This window comes from Petaurus breviceps, unplaced genomic scaffold, assembly GCF_028583685.1.
Source record: "Petaurus breviceps papuanus isolate PSGF00001 unplaced genomic scaffold, PetGlider_PUasm1.0 38, whole genome shotgun sequence".
NCBI lineage: Eukaryota > Metazoa > Chordata > Mammalia > Diprotodontia > Petauridae > Petaurus > Petaurus breviceps.
In genome coordinates, this window is record NW_027186304.1 from 80,164,640 (window position 1) to 80,180,008 (window position 15,369).

Consider the following 15,369-nt stretch of genomic DNA (forward strand, 5'->3'; position numbering starts at 1 on the left):
GCCAGGTGTTTCTGGGTGGGTGCTAAGTGTCTGAGCCTGGATTCGATCCCCAGGTCATCCCGACACTGGAGCTGGTGCTCTTACTCACTGTGCTACCTGGCCGCCCCATGCTTATAGCAATTTTCACATATCTTTTCTTCCGAGTTTATGTTCTTGATATTCCCTACTACTAGTAGGTTTTTCTGGTCAAGTTCATTTTTTGGTGTTGTTTGTTCATTTTTCCAATTTATGTCTTGACTTCAAATTTTCTTAAAGTTGGGCTCTGCTCGCTTAGGGGGTATGGAACATTGTCTCAAGATGCAGGCTTTTTTGGGTGACTACTTTCAGAGATAGTTCTTGAGATATGCTTGGTTTTGGTGCTTTCAAGGAGTGTGATCTGAGGAGAGGTATGGTTGCTGTTCTCCTGGTCTGCACCATGGTCTTTACTCAGGAAGGAGCCCTGCTCCCCTACAACCAGAAGTGCTAATGCTCCTCTCTGTCTTGGAACTTTGTCCATGGTCCCTGCCCCCTTGTGACTGAACAAAAGCATTCGCCTTCACCCTGGAACTATGAACCAAAATTGTGTATGGGCAATAGAGTTGCCAGTTAGCAACAACTATACTTAGTGCCAGTTCAAGGTTCCCTGTAATCTCTTTCTGATCAGTATTCTGAACCCCTTACCATATTTGAGCTGTTGATGATAATCTCCCCATCATGTCCAAGGACAGGAGCTACAACTGCTGCTAAGTCCTGTCCAGTTCTCATCTCATTGTCACAGACTTCTGCCAACCTCTTACGTTGTCCTAGGCTAGAATCATGTCTCTCTCTGATCTTTTTTTGGCTCTGCTGCTCTAAAATTTGATTTGAGGCATTAATTTAAAGTTATTTGGAGGGAAATGTTAGGAGAGTCCAGCTGGGTTGCTGCCTTTCCTCTGTCATCTTGGCTTTGCCCCTCATATATTCTATTTCCCAATTCTGAAATACAAGGAGAATATAATGAAACAGTGGCTTGCAGACCAACATCCTTCATTTTTTAAAATGACCTAGTGATTGGTGTTTCCTGGCAATGAGAAGATGACTAAATAACTAAAACCCCAAAGTAACCAAGACTTAAATGTCTTTTTAAAGTGTAATTGATTTGAATATCTTAAAAGCAATGACAATGAAATTTTAAATGTTTCTCCTTTCGGAGGTCATCAGCCCCAACCTCCTCCCACTCATCCCCCAAAGTTCTAGATCAAAGGTCCTGTGAGATTTTCCCTCATAATTCCACTCAATCCTCAATGAAGAAAATCCTACTATGCCATTTAGGCACATTATACATATTAAAAAAAAGAGTCATCAGAAGCCCTGTCAAATTGCCTAAAACATTTGTCCAGTTTGACATTTTGGCCATTCTCAGCCTTTAGTCAGCTGCTATAGATTAGTAGTTTGAGATGAAAAAGAAGATCAAATTTCAAGTATATAAAAAATAGAAAAGTGACTTATTTACTCTTTAGTCTTTCCACAAGCTTTTTGCCAAAACCTAAAGTTCTTCTTTAAAAAAATGAGTGTTTTTATGATAGAATATCTCCTGTGTAAGTTGTTCTAATGAAAATTTAGACACTACCGGATGTTATGGAGATTAATTTCTCCTTAATGGTTATGATGAGAGTGAAAGCTAATATCTTCATTGGATTTTCTATACCTCGGGTAATGTGAAAATCAGTAGAAATAGCTAATTTGGCAAGGCCTATCATGATTTTAGGAGTGGGTGCATCCAAACAAAGCCACAGATTCATAAAACCATGAAGAGACTCAGATTAAAGACTTCATATAATGTTGGCACTGGAAGTTTCTTTGGAAACAGAGCATTTCTCTCATTCTCCTGATGAGAAAACTGAAGCTCATAGAGTTTAAATGAATACTTCAAAGTCACATAGTTTCTAAGTAGGAGAATCAGGCAAGTGTGACGCCAAGGCCAGTGTACTGACCTCAAAAGTTATCAAGTCCAAACCTTCAGTGTAGCATAAATCTCTTTAACATACCCCTTACCCAATGGCTATACTGTGTCTTCTCGAGGACCTCCACTCATGGGAAACTTTCTTCTCCTCGAAGAAGCCTCTTCCACTTTGGAGCCACAGTATTTTTTGAATTCTGTTTCCCTGAAAAACTTCTCTTTGTATCTATTGATCCCACTTCTTTGTCAAAATCACCTTGTATATATTTTATATATAACTCTCCAGGTTAATATTATCTCTGCAGGCTAGACTATAAGCTCTTTGAAGACAAGGACTGCTTCAGTTTTTATCTCTCTGCTCCCCAGAGGCTAGTAGATTGGGAGCTCTTTAAGGATAGGTACTGTCTTCTGTCTCTTTATGTATCCCTAGCACCTAGACCTGGGTATGTTTATTGATTGATTGATTGCTGGTGTAAGTCTTTGGTATAGAGTAGATAAGAAATACTTGTTGATTGATTAATTAAATAATGACGCATTGTGTATCTCTAATAGAATGTAAACTCTATGAGGGCAGGAATAGTCTTTTTTTTTTAATATCACCAGTATTTAGCATAGTGCTTGATACAAAGTAAATTCTTCATGCTTTTTATTCATTCATTTGTGCTACATTTCACTATGTCACACTATGATAGTTTAATGGAGTTAATCACAAGATTTAATTATATTTCATGAAACCCAAAGGAATAAAATAAAATATATTAAAACAACTCCTACATAGTCTGTGTGTCCTCAGCTCCAATTCAAATTTAAGCAGCTCCAAACTAGTCTTTGGACACACCCAAACAATGGAGTTCCAGGGACAAACCTGGTGCTTCTTCTAAACCAAGAATTCCCCTTCACCCTCTCCAAGTGGGAATGAGCAAATGACTTCCCACCCCAATTCTGTTCCACTTACGCACCTCCTAGACTGTCAATGTCAAGTCCCTTGAGGGAACTCAGTTATCTTTCTCTCTCTGGAATTTTCACTTTGTGTTCTTGTTATATTTTAAGAAGAATAGTTTATATTTGAATAGTACTTTAAAGTTTGCTTTGCATTTAACAAGTATTATTCACATCTTATGGATAAGAAAACTGAGATTCAGAGAAATTAAGTGAGTAACCCATGATCATATAAATAATAAATGATAGAATTTGAATCCAGGTTTTCTCTAACTCTAGGGACAGGGCTGTTTCTACCTTACCAAGGACCTGACTGCCCATATGAGATTATTTTCTCTCTATCTTTTTTTTTTGTCTTTTTGAAGGGGGGAAAGCAGGGCTATTTGAGGTTAAATGATTTGCCCAAGGTCACACAGCTAGTAAGTGTTAAGTGTCTGAGGTCACATTTGAACTCAGATCCTCCTGACTCCAGGGCCTGTGCTCTATTCACTTAGACACCTAGCTGCCCCAAGAGACTATTTTCTTAAGGACTTCAGGGGTTGCAATGCCTAGGGCAGTGCCTTGAGCAAAGTACTCGCTTGGTAAATGTTAGCTGAATTTATCAGATGAATTAGCTTTTCCCCCTTAAGTACTATATGCTGGGTGTTTGGGAACCATAGTTCTGGTACTAACCAAATAGCCCTGATATCAGGATGACTACTTTGAAAGTCAATATTCATGTTTTCTGTATTCTTGTAGCAGCAAGCACCCTAAGCGTCCTCAGGGTGGCTGCCCATACAGGTTCTTGGATCTGCTTTGATAAAGGAAAGCAACTCAAAATGGGTTAACAAGCTTACTTTAATCAGTCAAACATGTATCTTTTACCTAGTTCAGGGGAAAAAGGTCAGCACCCCGAACTTCAGAATACACAGACAGAATTATCAAGTCAGAGAAACAGATCAAGTAGACAGATTTCCAAACTGTCCAACCATTACATCCATACCCAATCAACATCTGGGTTTCAACATCTGGGTTTTTCAAAGCCAGGGGGCTCTGGACAACGGCTTCCCAGAATCCATATCAAATCACAGAACACTTCTCAAAGTGAGCCCCAAAACAAAGCCCCACATCAGGGCTTATATAGCCTTCTCCTGGCTCAGAGAATGTAACAACCTTATTGACTCACTGGCCAATCAAGAAGTATCTACTGAAAAACAAGCCTCCCACCCCAGGCTCCAGGTGCACTTTAGCCTAGGGGCAGGGAAGATCTTCAAATTTACATTCCCATTACAATTCTGTAAAACCTCATCAGAGATAGAGGATGCATTAATATTTTTTAAAGTTTTTGCTTTAATCTCTACTCTCTACCTATTTTTAAAAATGGAAAATAAACAAGATAGTGGTGGTAGGTTAGGCTATCCATTGACTCTTAAGGTGCAAGAGCTTTTTCTCTTATCAATTTCAGAGTTCAGTTGAAATCAGGAAACATCATTTTGAGTTCTGGCATCTTTTTCCTCTGTCTTAAAAGAGCTAAATCAGTAAGTTAAATGATGCCTTCCTGATGCCATAATTAAAATTGCAATTAAATTATGTTAAAGTTAAGATAATTAAAATTGAGCAAAGGTCAAAATTACTTAAATGGACAACCTACACCTCTCTCTTTACTGATGCCATTGATTGATGTATCTTCAGGCATTTTTTTATAACTAGATGGACTTTAAAAATAGTAGAAACATAATAACAACACTCATGTCTCACTAATATGCATGTCAGTAATCACAATTTTGAAGGTTAAATGTGTATAGGCCATTCAAATGTGTATGGGCCAATCAGATGTGTGTGACCATTCAAATGTGTATGGCCCATTTCTTCAACCCCTCTTTGTAATTCTTTCCCTGGTTTCCTGTATGATACAAAAGAAGGTCACTCATAGATTTTGGGTTTTTTAGGGATTACTTGTGTTTCCCAAGAGTTCATGGATGTGGCATTAGTGTGAAAAGCTTTAAATTCCATTTTGAAGGGCTACAATTCTAAGAAAAAAGGATACTTACATATTTCATTATGACTAGTCCAAAAATGTGTGGTACTTTGCTGCAGTTAAAACAGCTGCAGGATTTCATTGCAGATTCAACTATATTCTTTTCTGAGATCCCTTGGGATGAAGGATGCTTTCTTTTAACGGAAATTGCAAAATTCAAGCAGCCTTCAGATAATTCAGGACAATAAAAGTTGTTGGGATCATAAAAATCACAGTTGTTGGTATCTGCAAACCATCTTAGTGAAACATCTTTTCCTAATTTATCTCTATTGAAAATCTCTCTGTCCTGTTTTTTTCTCTTAGAAGCAAGCATGAAATACCTCATTGTTAGCAAACTCTGGAGACACTCAATGAAATAACATTTTGAAGCTGGAGGGGATTTTAGAGACCAACAATTCCAATCCCTTTATTTTACAGATGTGGAAATTGAGGCACACTGGTATCCAAGGTAATATGGTTAGTTCCTGGCATATCTAAAACTTGGAATCAAGTCTCCTCACTCCTGATCCATTTTTATAATGATTTCAATACTTCCCCCACAAATAGTATGGGGGACTGAGAGCAGCAGGTGCTGTTGCCAATGACACAAGATTTCATTTCAAATTTGAATAGTGTGGTGGCCAGGAAACTGGATGTGGTAATTTGTGGCATTTCCTGTCCATTTACTTTTAGCTTCTCAAAGAAACCCATAATAGCTTACACTTGCCCAGTAACTCTTAGCCAATAACCTCAAAGAAATATTTTGTCCACTTTTCATGAGAAGAGTGGTACAGAGTTGGTTGGAAAACATGCCCAAGGTCAGATGTCTCATCCTTGGATCAACCAAGGAGAACTTGAGATTCTTGATTCTTGACTCCTTTATCAAATCTCTAGATGACAACATACTTTCCTACCCTCTTTCCAAGAAGCCAAGTCATGTGGGGACACTGAATGAATTCTCTTATTATTATTCATTTATAATAAGGCTACCTTTATTAATTATTTTTTTCTTTAAAAATATCCCTTTTTGTCCCAAAGAAAAGTTTTGTAAACTATGTCATTTGTACAGCGGAAGCCTTACAGACTATATACACAGGATGTTGAGATTCAGTGTATCAGGAATGGTGCCTTCTTTCTTTTATTCTTCTGTGCTGAGTGTTATGATTCATACTTTTCTAAACCAAAGGTATGTCAAAAATGTACCTATGTGTGATGGGACACTGATACTGTTGATGGATGTTTATTGCTCTAAACACACCCAAAATCCACTGAAGAAGAGAACCAAGAAACAAAAGGATAATGCTAAAGAACAAATCATTGTCTTTAATTAGTATAATTGAACACTGAAGACAGACCTTTTCAATTTTTAGCAACCATAGTAGCAAAGTTTGAATCTGCGGTTCCTCTTATTTAACTATCCAAGTCTAGAAATGTGGTTCAATTAAGGTAGGAATTACTTAAAATACATACTGCAATGGGTGGTAGGCTTCTTTGGGGAGGGGGGCGGTTTGTATTGCCTCCTGTGTCAGAAAACCTCAAAGGAATAAATTAAAATCCTTGCCTTAGTGTCCCTCACCCTTTATTCTTTTTTAGAGATAAATCAGGTAAATATCTTCCTCTTCCATAAAACTAAGCCTAACAATTCACATTTCTCTAGCACATCATGGCTTATAAAGAACCTTCCTCACACAACCCCGTGAGGAAACCAAAACATTTTCTAAAGGATACTGCACTTTTACCTTCTTCCCTTTACTAGTGGAGACAATGAAAGTAGGATTTTATTGATTAGTCTAATAAGTCAGAAGATCGTGCCCATCAGCTTTCATCCTCTGTAGTCCTGCAGTTGGTATCAAACCACATTTGATGTTGGGAAAGTCTCTTCACTTCTCCAGGCCTCAGTTTCCTCAACTGTAAAATGAAAAGGTTTGACAAGATAACCTCTGAATTGCTTTCTAACTCTAAACCTAAGATTCTTGATTTATTGTTATAGAAGTTAGACTCAAAAAGAGTCCAAGAGTGAGCATGTTCTGCTAATACCTGTCTAAAACTCAAATTCCTCTAGCAAAGGGTTCTCTATCAGGCTTGGTAAACAAACTTCTTTATTTCATTGTCTGACTAAAAACGTGTACAAACAGTCATGATACTTGCCTTGGGGAGTAGGCTTTCCTCCTTGAGAGAAAAATGCCACATTTATGAGTGTGAGTACACTCAGGTACTTTAGTTAGACCAGAAGTATGCATGTACTTGCCTTCACAATTTCCTCTTTCCAGTGTCTATGACTTAAAAGGGAGGGGGGGGGAGGAGTGAAGCACCCTGAAACTTGCTATAACACCAGTTTGGGGAGCTATCAGTAATACTGACTGACAGGCTGCCTGTCGTCTACCAAACTGCACTAACACACCATGACTCACACTTTCTGCAAGTCAGGCCTCCCTGCCCAGTAGGTGGTATATGTGAACATGGGGAGAGGGAATGGAAGGGGAGAAATGCTTTATAACTAGCTTTTACTATATCTTAAAATCTTCAACAATCCCTCAGGGAAGTAAAAAGGATGGCAAGAAACAGAGGGTAAATTGATTCATCCCCAAACTGGAAGATTGAAACTATTCCATTCCTTTAATTAGGAACAAATGATTCCCAACGTCTCTATATTGCTTTGGAGTCAGCCAGTCAACAACATTCATGGAACACCATCTGTTCATGGAGGACTTTTTAGAGGGTACAGCCCACTTCCCTATTAGGTACCTTCACATCCAAGAACTGCAAGTCTCAGATACTGGACTAGGAGAGCAATAAAAATAACACTGAAGTAGGGCTCTTAAATGCTGCTTCTGCTCCTGCTCCTTACTACTATAATTCATTGGACATTAAGCTCTTTTTTTAATCTGTAAAATATGGATGTTGGAATAGGTGGCTTTAAAGATCCTTCAGCCACATCTCCCAAGGTGCTATGGGAGAACAAATGTTGGAATATCTGAGTTTCATCCTGCCTCGTTCACGTCACAGTTGTGTGACCCTGGGCAGGTCACTTACCTTCTTTCAGACTCAGTTTTCTCATCTGAAAGTGGGGATAATAATAGTGCTTTTCTCATGGGGTTGATATGAAGATGAAAAGAAATAACATGTATAAAATATTTTGCAGACTTAAAAGTACTACATAAATGGTAGCTATTATTACTACATATTTTATGTTTGATTCTCTATACTTAATTTTAATCCATGCCCAGAATTTCTAGTTTTACAATACCACCAAATTTCTAATCTTATTCAGAAGTATAACAAAAAAGTTTTAATCTCTATCCTTCTTTGGGATATTGAGTTATCAGGGGGTTCATCCTGGAAGACTTACCATAGCATGGAATGACAATCTCTTAGGAATGGGGACTCCCTAGCTGATAGTCCCAGAAAAAAAACAAACAACCTGCTAACTGATTCTTTCACCAGTAATAGCTTTCAACAATGACAAATGTGGGGCAGGTAGGTGGTGCAGTGAATAGAGCACCAACCTTGGAGTAACAAAGACCTGAGTTCAAATGTGACCTCAGACACTTGATACTTACAAGCTGTGTGACCCTGGACAAGTCACTTAACCTAATGGCCTCACCACCACCCCGCCAAAATGATAAATGTGATAGAGTGAATCGTGAGTTCCTCAGAGCCATATTTTGGAATTTTTGTACTGCAGGTAAATACTACCAATCGAAGCTAGGCAAGAAACATGAAAGGTCTATGGAGAGACTGCCACAGGTAGAGGGAGAGTATGAAACTTGGAAAGGATAGGGAAAGACTTCATCTAACCTTACCATTTGAAAGTTTCCAAAATTAATTAATTATTCTTTCCAGTTAGGTGCTAAGCTGGGCTTAAGGCTTGTATGTGCTGGGCACCTTTTAAATTTGGTGTCCTGAAACAAATCCCCATTTCCCTGCACCTGAATTATAATTCCAGGTGTCACTTGTCTTATTAGCGTGTCTTGATTATTATTGTTGTTATTGTTTGTCCTTCATTCTTGAAGAGGACCAATGACATCAGGAGGGTGATGTCTTGACTTGTAAGTGAATTGGATTTATGTGAGTAGTGCAAAGTCACCAGTCTCACTCTCTCCAGAGTCATCTGAGTCTAGTGGCAAGATATAGGTCAGGATGACTGAAGATGGCCTCAGAGACAGTGTAGGAGACTTGGACTTTTCAAGCTAAGGTCTTTCCCAGGTCTCAGTTTGTCTAAGGCAACACCTATTCAGTGATTTAAGGCTAGGTGAGAATTGTGGGGAAAGATGGCCTAGTTAGCCATGATTTCTTTATAGCTGAACAGCTCAGCATTATTTTCGCAGTACCCAGTCCAGAGAAACTCATAATCTACTTGAAAGGAGTCCTTCAAAACAACTACAATGAACTATCAGAGAACAATGCTTTCAAATAATGTTTTCAGAATCCTCTGGTGTTGAATTAAGGAAGAAAGCTTCTGATGCAGCACCACAGTTCTAATTTTCCTCTTAATGCTTTCTGTCATTCCCTAAGCAAGACATGCTCCATTATTCTTACTTGGCTCCAAATTTGTTCTTATACTCCTCAAAAAGTACCCTCCAAGGAGGCTGAAAAGACTATATAGGGAGGTAGGACACAGGAATAATAGCAAACACGTCTAAAATAGAACTAATTATCTTTCCCCTAAACCCTACCCCAATTTCCCTGTAACTGTAGAAGGCAAAAAGAATGTTTTATCACAGAATCAAAGAATTTCAGTGTCGAAAGGATCCTCAGCAAGCATCTAGTCTGATGCCCCCAAAAGAAGCTCCACTTTAATATACCTGAAAAGTGGTAAGCCATTGAACATTTTCTTAAAGATACCAATCAAGGAAAGACTCATAATTCCAAAGACAATCCATCAACCTTTTTTTTTCTTTTTTTTTCCATCAACCTTTCAACAATTCTACTCATGAGGAAATTTTTCCTAACATCAAGCTTAATTTTTCTACCTTGTAACTTCTGCCTGTTTTTTTTTTTTCATGATTCTTCAGGTCTAACTTCTCTTCCACATTTAAGCCCTCCAAATATTTGAATATAATTATCATGTCCCTCACTGGACTCCTCCAGAATAAACATCCCTAAATCCTTCAATTAAATCTCATATGACTTAAGGCCCTTCAACGTCTTGACTGACCTCCACAGATTATCAATAGTGTTCTTCTTTTACTGTGGAACCCAGAACTGAACACAGTTCTATAACTACGCCCTGACCAGAGAAAAACAGAAAGGGACTAACTTGGAAACTTGGATTATTGCCTCTGTTAATGCAATCTGAGATGGCATTCTTTATTTATTTTTGCCTGCCAAATCACCATGATGACTCAAATAGAATTTGTATTCCATTCAAACTGACAGATCTTGTTTTCAGTCAGAAAAGAAAACAAACAAGCAAAAACCCCGCCATTGAACCATGCCATCTTGTGCATGTGAAAATGATTTTTAGAACCCAAGTGTAAGACTTTACATTTATTAATATTCCATTGAACTTCTTAGATTCAGCCTCATGATCTAGTTTCTCAAGATCTTTTTTGGCATTTTAACTCTTTCATCTAGTCACCCTTCAAGTATTCTCTCATATGAAAGTATGATAAGCATTCCATTTCTGTCTTTATCTAAGCCTTTGGTAAAAATGCTTCATAACACAGGACCAAATACAAATCTCTTAGGAAACATCATTGGAGACCTGCTGTCAAGTTGACAATGAAACATTAACTCTTTGAGTCCTGCCATCCAGCCAGCTCCAAATCTGGTTATAGTATTAGCTAGTTCACATATCTTTTATCTGTTCCCCAGAAATAGTATGAGGCTTTATTCAATGCTTTGCTAAAATCTATGCAAATTGTCTTTACAGAACTCCCTGGATCTATTAATTCAGTAACCCTGAAAATTAACTGAATCTGGTGCGTATGATAAAGCCATGATAGCTTTACATAATCACTATTTACTTTTTTTGTATGTTTGCTAACCCTTTCTTTATTGATTCATTTTAGAATTTTGCTAGGAATCAGTCAAGCATGTTGGCCTAAAGACTCTATTATCTTCCCCTTTTTTGTTAAATTCAGGGCAACATGTGACTTTCTATAGTCCTGCAAGTCCTATCCTGTTCTCCAAAATCTTGCAGATCTCATTTCCAGTGACTCAGTAATCATATCTTTCAGTTCTTTCAGTACCAAAGGTTACAATTTATCTGGTCCAGGTGACTTGGATTTCTCAAAAGAAACTGTGTGGTCTCTTAATTTGTTTTTGCTTATATTGGGTAGCAACTGCCTGATAGTTTTGTTCTGTAGCTTCTAATACAAAGGTTATACTCCTTGGCATTGAAAAAAAGTGATTTCGCAGTTCTGCTTTCTCTCTCTCTTTTTTCAGTTATCTTTGTTCCAATTACCCTAAGCAATCCAGCCACAAGAGAACCATCTCTCATTCCAGTCTCACTGAAAACCTATTAGACAACTGGACAGATCTCACCACTTCCAAAAAAAATTCTCTAAGGAAACATCTGCTTCCATTTGGCAATAGACACCCTTGTGACCCAAATAAGCTCACCAATTTGGGGTAAGCCTATCTAATGATGTCACCCTAACACTTCTTTCAAATCAGAGTCATAAGATATAATGTGTTCCTCCCTTTATGTGATATGACTAATATCAAGACTTCTTCCATCACAGTCACATTCCAGGAGAATTGAACAATAAGTGAGAAAAAACAACTTCTCATCATTTAATTATCAGCAATGTGTCCTATTTTAGGTATAAATAAATGAGAGCAATTATTATGCTGGGGACAGCTGGCTTTAGTGGAATTGAAAAAAACGGACATAGAGTCCAAATCCATCACTGGATTTATAACTAGTTTTTACTCATTAACTTCAGTTTAGTTCAATCATTTTTTCAGTCTTGTACAATTCTTTGTGACCTTATTTAGTGTTTCTGTGGCAGAGATACTAGAGTGGTTGACCATTTTCTTCTCCAACTCATTTTATAGATGAGGAAACTGAGACAAACATGGTTAAGTGACTTGCCCAGGGTCTCACAGATAGTAAATGTCTGAGGCCAGACTTGAACTTATAAAGATGAGTCTTCCTGATTCCAAACCCAGTGCTCTATCCACTAAGCCACCTAACTTCCCTTAACTCCATGACACTACATAAAAAATTTATTTTCTTTGAACCAGCTTGCTCATATGTAAAATGGGAGTCTTCATCTGTAAAACCATCTAGAAGTGGAAGTGACACTGATAATTAAGCTAATTTAAAAAACCTTTTCAGAAATTTATTTTTCCATTGCTTTACTATTTTTATTGTCACTTTTAAATTTTGAATTCCAAATTCTCTCCTTCCCTGTAACTCCTCCCCTACCCATTGGGAAAATAAGCAAGATAATACTCCATATACATGTGATGTCATCCAAAATATTTCTTTATTATCCATGAATAATCATTTGCTATAACCCCTTCATTTTACAGATGAGGAAACTGAGGCTCAGAGAGGTTCAATTACTCACCCAAGATGACAGACACAGTAAAGGTCACAGCCAGGATTCAAAACCGGGAAAAACTAATGCTCATTCCCATGGGCTGTGTTCTGAAGTTTTAATAGGTCATCACTATGGTACCTACCTGCCCCAAAAGGAGGGTTGAGGATAACACTTTGTAAAAGTACTATATAAATGGGAAATAGAATTATTGTCACCAATTGCTAAATGGAGCTGAGAGTCCAAAGGGAACAGACCTAGGAGTAAATGAATGCAAAATATAATTGAGCAGAAATGCAAATTTATAACATTCCTGGCATGTACTCATTCAATCTCCTCCTAACACCCTGCAGTGAAGCAATCTGATCACTGGTTCTAGAGTCAAAAGACAAATCCCACCTCTGACACTTCCTTGTGATGGGGGCCTTCATTTCCTTATTTGTAAGAAGAGCCAGATAGCTTTTAAGGTCTTTTATAGCTGTAAATCTGTGATCCTCTGAACCCATTATCCCTTGAGATAACACATTCCACTTTGGGCCAACTCTAATTATTAGGAATTTCCCTTACAGAAGAGGACAATGAACAACCCATGCATTATTCCTTTTCAATACCAATGTCTGGCCAAGGAATTTACATTGTCAAGTAGAGTGAGAGAAAAATATCTGAAACACTTTAATAATGTTTCATCTGAGCATTTTGAAAAACATCCCAGTGCCTTCAGGAGTTATTTGCTAATTAGAAGCAGAGTTTCTGTTCTCATACCTCATTTTAACTTCAAGTACCTTTTATAGTATTGAAAGGCAGGGGGGAAAGAGATAGGCAAGAGATGCTTAGTTTCTTTTGGCAGGCTTAAGAAGAGCATATAGTACTTCAGAATTTTAGTTGGGATGTGTTTTGTTTTTCATCAATTTACGATTAGGGATAGTTGGATTGGGGTAGAAACTGCTCTAAGATTTTTGAAATGTTCTGTAAATACATAGGGATGTGTATATACTATATGTGTACACATATGAGTATAAAGCATTCCAAAAACCTTAGTAATTCCTCTACCAATAAACACCCACATCTATATACATGCATATATGCATAAACATATATGTATAGATTTACACATAGATATAATCAATATGTGTGTGTTATATATGTGTAATATATACATTGTGTGTTTGTGTGTGTATGCATATCTGCAAGAGTCCAGGAGCTGTGAATTACCCCTTTGCAACAATTGTTCTGTATGTTTAAACCTACTTTCCCTTATTCTCTGTATGCACCTCAAACATGGACAGATGGTGGTAGGTAAGTAAAGGAAGGAAGCTGCCTGCTGTCCATTTCTTTATGTTTTGAATGAATCTGAGCATATGTAATCAAAGTTATATAGAGAATATTTATCCTGGTATCTTCCACATGTTTGGCCAGAATTTGGACAAAGTGAAAGACTGGTAGTGACCCAGGTAATTCTAGTTACAAATATTACTTTTTCTAACTCGACCAAAGTGGATGATTTGGATAGTTTTTCACTTTTGTGCCAATGGTAGAGAGGGCATTGATCACCCTTCTCATGGAGTCACGTGGATTCCTTTGCTCAACATGCTACTTAAGTAAATGGTTTTAAAATCTGCCCTATGAGTTTTTTTTTTGTTTATATTTCGGATATGTCCCAGGTGTTCCTCGAAATTTACCATGAACTGATAATAAATACACCTACAAACACATTAATGGAATATGAGTTTGAGGACTGCTTGTACCGTTCATCTTGTTAGAGGGGTCTTTCCTTGTCCTTCTCAATTAATATGTAGTTGTTTTTTTTTTCTTTCTTCCTTTAGGTTCACAATGACAGCTTATATAGGCAAAGAACTCAAAACAACAGAGTAGCAGCAAAAGATAACTTGGAAAAATTAGATTATTCCTTTATAGAAAATTGTTCCAGATTTACTCAACATCTCTTTTCCTAATTAGGGAGCATCAATGATACTCAAATCACACTAGTCTGGCAAGAATTCACAAACTTTTTAAAATTTCTCTAGACTTGACTCTGTTTGCTTTCTTCCTATCTCTCTTCTGTTTTTGTGTCTGAAAATTTATGAAGGATCCTTCTTACTGCTTCATGTTGTCCAATATCAGGCCTTTTAGACTCAAAACTGTGGAATGCAGAATTACAGTTGCTATTTAAAAAACAAACAAACAAAAAAACAACTTTCAAATGTCCTGAACCAGATAGTGAAAACCTAAAGGGAAAAAAATCCAAGCTTTTATTCATTATTCATGCAAGTACAGGAAATATAGTTTCTAATCCTAATTAAAAATTATACTCTAACTGATCAAAAGAGGCCTTTTAAGCTATAGCATTAATTACTGTCCTGATAGTTTGTGTAGGAATTGCATCAAAAATGAAATATCAACCTTAAATCCACATCACCTTGAAAGATAATATGGCATAGTAGAAAGCTAAATCTCAAGTCTGTTGCTTATTACATATGTGACTCTCAGCAGATTGCTGTGCCAGTTTTCTCATCTCTAAAATGGGCTTGATAATATTTGAACTAGAGACGGTTGTGAGGAAGACATCTTGTAAAATTTAAAGTAAATTATTTCTTTTCTTGTTACTCAAAAGGAAAAATACTTCAAAGATACCTTTATGAAAGTCCCTGGAATAGCAACATAGTTCTGGGCTAAAAGTTCAAGTATGCTAAGCTGTCAAATATTCAGGAGTTAGTTATCTTCCACAAGAGCCTAAATGTTCTAGAAGTGCCTCAGGATTTTCAAAGACTATAATATTGGAGTAGAGACTCAGAGAAGTTTCACCAAGCAGCTATGAGGTGGAGCTCAGAGAAGGACTGTATATTTCATATTTAAGGGAGCATTACACAGTGGAAAAAAGACACTCGGTTTGATTCAGAAGACCTGGCTTCAAATTCTCCCTCTGTCACTTACTAACTGTGTGACCTTTGGTAAATGATATCATCTCTTGGAGTTCTCATTTTATCATCTGGAAAATAATGGTAATTGAATTTAATGCCATCTGT